This window comes from Mytilus edulis, chromosome 10 (assembly GCF_963676685.1).
Source record: "Mytilus edulis chromosome 10, xbMytEdul2.2, whole genome shotgun sequence".
NCBI classification, from domain to species: Eukaryota; Metazoa; Mollusca; class Bivalvia; order Mytilida; family Mytilidae; genus Mytilus; species Mytilus edulis.
In genome coordinates, this window is record NC_092353.1 from 23,312,235 (window position 1) to 23,320,099 (window position 7,865).

Below are 7,865 nucleotides of genomic sequence, written 5' to 3' on the forward strand. Positions count from 1 at the left end.
TGTACATATTTACATTAATATAATGGTGTATGCTACTTTGTTCTTGCTTCCTTAAATCTCTTGGTATACACTGCTTTATATGTGTTTCCCTTAATCTATCTAACTGTGCGCTGTTTTGTTCTCATTTCTTTAAATCTATTGGTGTGTGCTGTTTTAATTGATCTCATTTCTTTAAATCTATTGGTGTGTGCTGTTTTAATTGATCTCATTTCTTTAAATCTATTGGTGTGCGCGGATTTGATCTCGTGTCTTAAATCTTCTTAATGTGCGTTGCTGTGTTCTTATGTCCTTAAAATGTGTGCGGTACCTAGCTGGGTCTGTTATTGTTTCATCAATGTTTATCCTTCTTATCTAATTATTGGTATATAAAATACATGACAGTAACATTGTGTTTTATTTTAACAAAACATTTGATATTGTCCAAATTATATAACATAAAACAGTATCTTTAGACTGAGTTAAAAAATAAATGGGATATTTCGAACTTGCTATGCTATTTTTTTTTTTATTAGAAACAAACATAAAAAAAATCAATTTGTCTAAAATCAAAGTATAATATTGTAATTTTCGCTGAAACTAAGAAATTTCCGTCTTTTGTTTGTTTCTCATAATTGGCTTTTCATACTGAAACCGTACAAATTTACCGGTTTTATGATAACTAATATGCTAATTTGTTTTATAAGTTCTAATTTTTACATGCATATGTTGCCATTCTCACAATTGTTATGCTGTTTAATAAGAGAAAGACACAGACCAATCAAGCATGCATTTGCAAATCCGTCGCCACCATTACCTGTGGGGGTAATACTACACCATGGTGGCCGGATGCGGCCATTTCGCCTTTTCGCGTTTTCGCGTTTTCGCGTTTTCTCCTTTCACGCGAAATCGAGAAATCGAGAAATCGGAAAATCGGGAAATCGAGAAAGCGAGAAAGCGAAATCGAGAAATCGGGAAATAGGGAAAGCGAGAAAGCGAGAAAGCGAAATCTAGAAAGCGAGAAAGCAAAATCGAGAAAGTCGAGAAATCGAGAAATCGGGAAATCGGGAAATCGAGAAATCGAGAAATCAAGAAAGCAAACACGCTAATTATGTCTTTGGAGATGCAATTGTTTTAAATTGATCATAGTAAAAAAAATATAGGTTGAAAATGCATTTAGCTTATTCAAAATATAGCTAAGCAACAGATGTGACCTCAGATGTCGAAGGTCTTCTGCTTGAATACATGTAATGACCAAGACAACATTGACACCAGATAGTTTTAAAACTAGAAAACAAGAAATTAAAGAATGAGAAGCAAAATCTCAATTTAGATAGTTGATTGAGGTGCCCAAGAACAGTAAAGGGGGGCCAGTAAAGCATCATGTACTAACTGCCCATTTTAATGTATTTTTCCTTGTCAATATTCATTTTATTTTTACCAAAGGCAATTAAGAACTTCATATTGTAGTATAACCACGTCAGACTATGTTGGCAAGTTTCCCCAATGAGGTCTTTTGGTTTGTTATTGGGTTTGTGCTTAATTGATGTTTACCAACATCACCTTGTATTCATATTCATCAGATTTGTAGTGTCATTTATCTATTATTCTTGTTTATAAAACTACTAATATAGAAAAGAGTGGCCATCAGAGTCCTTCGTTGATCTTGGCGAATGTCATTGGTTTCTTTGTTATGTTGGAGACCTTCAAGCAACCCCTAAGATCAAGCTTATTTTACTGTATTTTTGTCGAAAAGGCGAGACATAGCGATCCTACATTCCGTCGTCGGCGTCCACAAGTATTCACTCTGTAGTTAACTTTTTGAAATTTCAATAGCTTTCTTAAAATATCCTGGATTTCTACCAAACTTGGACAGCTATTCGCATCACTTGGTTCACCTTGTCAACCGTTCGTAACTTAAACACACATGTTCTCCTCTGAAACTACTAGAGGGTAATCGGATCTGACCACCATTATTCTTCCTTTTTATAAAAAGATATGTAAGGAATTATCGTCCATGATTAAAAGTAGATATAAATAAGTAGGAAATTGAATGCAAATTATGGTTAATATATATTTATATTTTCAAATATGTTATGGATAGAGAAAAACTACTATGGGGAAGATTATAAATGATTACACTAAATGGATGAAACATGGTAACCAATTATTCAGTCGATAATAAGAATACGCGTACAACACACTCATTATGTTGTTTTCATTGATTTTTTAAAAATAATAACAGATACATAACTGAGGTCCAATTTCTTTTATTCATATAGTATACATTTTGATTAAGTGCATAGAATAAAAAGTACACTGTATTAATATTTTAAATACAAAGCAAATAAACGTAAAATAAATGTGTATTGAAGACCTGTTGGTGACCCTCTGCTGTTGTTTTTTATTTGGTCGGGTTGTTGTCTCTTTGACACATTCCCCATTTCCATTCTCAATTTTATTGATTGTTCTAAGTATTTGTGATTTTTGAATCTTAAAAAGTTATAAAGGACTAATTAAGGTTGCACATCGTTTGAACTGTAAATTGTCCATAGGAACAAAAGTAGGTGTTCCATTCTGAACACCAACATGTGTTAGATCCATCAGGGGAGACAAATCCCACACCAATTTCATGTTCTGTTCCTCCGTATGTGCAGTTGCCTAAAAATACACACGAGAAGATCATGAGAATAAGATAAGATGCAATTGACAAGAACAAAATAATTAAAGGCTACTGAAAAAGAAAGTTGAAATCTGATACAATATATAAACAAGGGAATATAGTATGATGGTCAATGATAAAACTATCATAAAGGTCAAAAAGTTGCTGCTCTTTCATTTTGATGTTGTTTTATTTTGCATTTAATTGATCACGTCAGTTTAAGCTTAAAGTTTAATTACCATTCTATGTATGTTCTCGTTCCAAGAAAGAGAGACGAAAGATTCGGAAGAAACATAAAAACTCAGAAGTCAAAAATAAACTGAAAAAGTCGATATCTTTTAAATCGGAGAAAAGGACAACAAGAAAAACACAAGTCTTGTCGTACAAAACCCAACATAGAAAACCAAAGACTGAGCTACACACAGTGTAGTGATTGAGAAAGACACAGTGTTGTGACTTTTAAGTTGTGTATATGTTATCTTGGATATTTACAATCTGTGGTAGCCCATGCATCGAGTGTGGTGGACGCGTGTCAGCTATACAATTGATCAGATGTGGCATGATTGCCAATGATACAATTAAAGAAAGTGTTAATCTCACAGCACGTTGGGCAACATGACGGGTTCCAAATGTGGATCAGAATCTGCTCACCCTTCCGATGAACCTGAGATCACCCCCAGTTTTTGGTGGGATTCGTGTAGCTCAGTCGTTAGTTTTCTATGTTGTGTCTAGGTACTATTATTTGTCTCTTTGTCTTTTTATTTTATAGCCATGGCGTTGTCAGTTGCCTCTTTTGAAAAAATATTATAGGTTAAAAGTCGCCTACTCTGACACAAAATGGTGCGGTTGACGTAATTTTTTTACTTAGACCAACATTTGCAGAAAAGATTTTTTGGTAAAAGAGAAATATATTTAGACCATTTTGAGCCAAAATACATAGTAGTACTACTTGTCTATGATTATGCATTAAAAATCAACGATTAATGCGCTCCATATTATACAAATTTATGATTTACAGAAAACCAGTTGTACTTGTCTTCCAATAGTACTTACCTTCACAATAAGACTTGCAGGTTCCATATTCGCCAGATATTGGCTCGTCGCAGCTCGGCACCGGACATTCCCATTCTTTGCATACGGCTTCACCATGATACGACATACAGATTCGGTCTTTTCCGTCATTCCACTGAATAGCATCAAAACTAGGGTAAACGAAGCAATGGTTTCCAATCAGGTATCCTAATAAAAGTAGTTTGATTTAGTTCTTTGAATTAATAGTAGAGGAAAAAGAAAGGATAAAATATACACCTAAAAGATCTCAGATTTAAGCCATGCAAGCTTTCGGGTTTCTCGTACATACATGTGTCAAATTTATTATGTAATTTATACGTGTTTCTCGTTTCTCGTTTTTTATATAGATTAAACCGTTAGTTTTTCCGTTTGAATCGTTTTACACTAGTAATTTTGGGGCCCTTTATAGCTTATTGTTCGGTGTGAGCCAAGGTTTCGTGTTGAAGGCCGTACATTGACCTATAATAATTTACTTTTATAAATTGTTATTTGGATGGAGAGTTGTCTCATTGGCACTCACACAACATCTTCCTATATCTATGTACATGTTAATATAAATCTATATGTATGGTCAAACTTATATGTACTGCTAAAACGACAGGTAAGTGTATATTACGATCTGTTTGCTAGTTCAACGGTGAAAATAATGCAACGTTTCTTGCTTCAAGTATATTTTACGAAGTTTCAGTGCAAATGATAAGCATAATAATATATATACCTGTAGTAAAGCAGCAAAGAAGCCCAAATAGAAAAACAAAGAATATGTTTGTTACCACCATTATGTCTATACTAAATCGGGTTGTGATTATAAAATGTGTAATGATATAATAATAAGTTCTAAATGTAACCTTCCGGCTTCAAATTTCTATAATTTACATAACCTTTGACATTACAAGTTTTCGTTTTAATGACGATTAACTTAAACATATACTGTAATAATAGAATAATGGCAAGCTAAAAGCTGTGTATAAATAATGTGAAATCATCATTCATTGAAGTTGAAAAATCATATTAACATAAAAAATGCCAGTTAAATATTTACTATAAAAATTGCTATTCGTTTTGCAGCATACAACAAACCTGTATTTGATTCTTCGTACTAGCAGTGATTCAATATCGAAAGATTGAAATTTAAAACATATTTATATGATTTCTCAAGATCAGATATCAATCATTTTAAGTGTTGATTAAAAATGACAAATGTATTATCCGTGTGTTCTTTAAAAACATGCATGGTAAGCACATGATGTTTGGCATTTCACGTAAGTATTATCTGACCATGGCATGTATTCATAGAGTGGTGTAAACATTGATTTGATATTTAAGTGTCTTAATTGTAACATGAAAGTATCATAGTCTGGTGTAAACATTGCTCCGCCATAAACCAAACAAGGTATATTGGTACATATGTAAATCTACTAGTTCTTAGTATGAATGTACTGGTATGAAAGAAAAAAATGTTAATTCAGATTCAAAAGTATATAAATTAGTGTAGTAGTAGAATTGGTCATTTTTCAATAAAAACTGCATAAAAAAAGGAAAATATCAACTTTGATCACATGATTTTGTTTTTGAGAATATTATCCCGTAACACTTTGATCAGAACTTTCCGAATGTACAATGTATAGGTAAAAAAATAAAAGAATCCAAGATCTTGTATTGGTTTCAACAAAGTTAAGTAAAGCAATATAGTTATTTGTCTTTCGAAACCCCACATGATTTGCTTTTAGTTGAATTTTTGTTTATGCTTTTATTTTTATATGTACCTTTTCTAAATTTCACTTTCACAATTGTTCATGTATACATATCAGGGTAATCACAGACTTGTTATGAGCAAAGAGACAGGTGATGCTTCCATGCAATAAGATCACGTGTATTCATTAATTTCTTGTTTGCTTTTGTTTTAATTGTTACGGAAGCGTATTAGGGACATAGAAAAAATAAAATTGGCAGTGAACTTTTTTTTCAAAGTCGAAATTTTGACTTTTCAAATCTCGAAATTTCGACTTTAACTTGAAATTTTGACTTTTCAAATCCCGAAATTTTGACATAAACTTGAAATTTTGACTTTAAAAAATCGTGAAATTTCGACTTTTTGAAAAGTCGAAATATTGACTTTTTTGAAACTCGAAATTTCGACTTACAAAAAGTCGAAATTTTCACTTTAAACTCGAAATTTCGACTTTTTTAAACTCAAAATTTCGACTTTTTTAAACTCAAAATTTCGACTTTTAAGAAGTTAGCAATATCCTTTAACTCTACTTTCCGCTATATAGATGACGTTCTTTCACTAAACAATTCAAAATTTGGTGACTATGTGGAACGCATCTATCCCATCGAATTGGAGATAAAGGATACTACAGATACAGTTAAGTCAGCTTCATATCTTGACTTACATCTAGAAATTGACAATGAGGGTCGGTTGAAGACAAAACTTTACGACAAAAGAGATGATTTCAGCTTTCCAATTGTGAACTTTCCATTTCTAAGTAGCAACATTCCAGCAGCACCTGCATACGGGGTATATATCTCTCAATTGATACGATATTCCCGTGCTTGCATTTCCTATCATGATTTTCTTGATAGAGGGTTACTGCTCACAAGGAAGCTATTAAATCAAGAGTTCCAAATGGTGAAGTTGAAATCATCCCTTCGTAAATTTTACGGACGCCATCACGAGTTGGTTGACCGTTATGGAATAACCATTTCACAAATGATATCGGATATGTTCCTCTCGTCGTAACTACAATCCCCTTCCCTTTCATGAATTTGACCTACCGAATTAGACTATTTACCGGATTTGTAATCACATAAGCAACACGACGGGTGCCGCATGTGGAGCAGGATCTGCTTACCCTTCCGGAGCACCTGAGATCACCCCTAGTTTTTGGTGGGGTTCGTGTTGTTTATTCTTTAGTTTTCTATGTTGTGTCATGTGTACTATTGTTTTTCTGTTTGTCTTTTTCATTTTTAGCCATGGCGTTGTCAGTTTGTTTTAGATTTATGAGTTTGACTGTCCCTTTGGTATCTTTCGTCCCTCTTTTACAAAACTCAAAATTTCGACTTATTTTAAACTCGAAATTTCAACTTATTTTAAATTCAAAATTTCGACTTTTTTAAAACTCGAAGTTTTGACTTATTTTAAACTCGAAATTTCAACTTATTTTAAACTCAAAATTTCGACTTTTTTTTACAATCGAAATTTCGACTTTGATCTCTTTTAAAACTTTGATATTAGTATTCAAACACAGTTATTACAATTTTAGAAGGAGTAGACATGGACGCAAATTATTAAAGCGTCATCAACAAGTCGAAATTTTGAGTTAAAAAGAAGTCGAAATTTCGAGTTTAGAAAAAACAGAAATTTCCAGTTTTAAAAAAGTCGAAATTTTGAGTTTAAGTCAAAATTTCGACTTTTTATAAAGGCAAAATTTCGAATTCTAAAAAAGTCAAAATTTCGACTCTTTGAAAAGTCGAAATTTCAAGATTTTAGAAAGTCAAAATTTCAACATAAGAAAAGTTAAAATTTCGAGTTAAAGTCGAAATTTTAAGATTTGAAATGTCAAAATTTCGACTTTGAAAAAAAAGCTCACTACTACTTTTATTTTTTCTATGTCCCTAATACGCTTCCGTAAATTGTTGCTAAATATGTGAAAGTTCAAGTTTAATTCAACCATTTGCTTCTAACACGTACAAAAGTAAAATTACGAAAGTAAAATTCCAATTTCCTCAGGGTTAAGATAGTTTGTGTAACTCTGTTCATTTTAAGTTTTATAATACAGCTCCTTAATAGAAAAACAAATGATATGGGGTAGCCATCAATGGCAATAAATCACTACATGCACAGAAAATAAGCTTTTATTGCTGTTCTTCATTTCAAAGTCACAGTAAGGCCTTCAACAAATTCACACCTCACTGCAAGTTTAAGAGGGCCCTATATCACCCTTTCGAGCGGAGTTCTTTGCAAACTGATTCGGATATACTTTGATAGATATATAACACCACCAAATCATGCATTACTAGTTAAAAAAAAAGGAACATGAAAAGTAGTACATAAAGATAAACAATAGAAATACATGTAGAAAATTATGCCCATAACTACCAATATTGTTTTCTTCTTTTAAAAGAGTGACGAACACTACCGAAGGGACATTCA

At 32.4% G+C, this 7,865-nt stretch overlaps 1 long non-coding RNA gene across 1 annotated transcript; it reads right to left on the reverse strand.

The window, feature by feature from the left end:
- Window positions 1-2,230: 2,230 nt before the first annotated feature.
- LOC139490649 (uncharacterized) lies at window positions 2,231-4,562 on the reverse strand. The gene is made up of 3 exons (XR_011656371.1): window positions 4,428-4,562; window positions 3,692-3,877; window positions 2,231-2,637 (listed from the first exon to the last, which is right to left on the reverse strand). It is a non-coding gene; the product is annotated as an uncharacterized lncRNA (long non-coding RNA).
- Window positions 4,563-7,865: the final 3,303 nt, after the last annotated feature.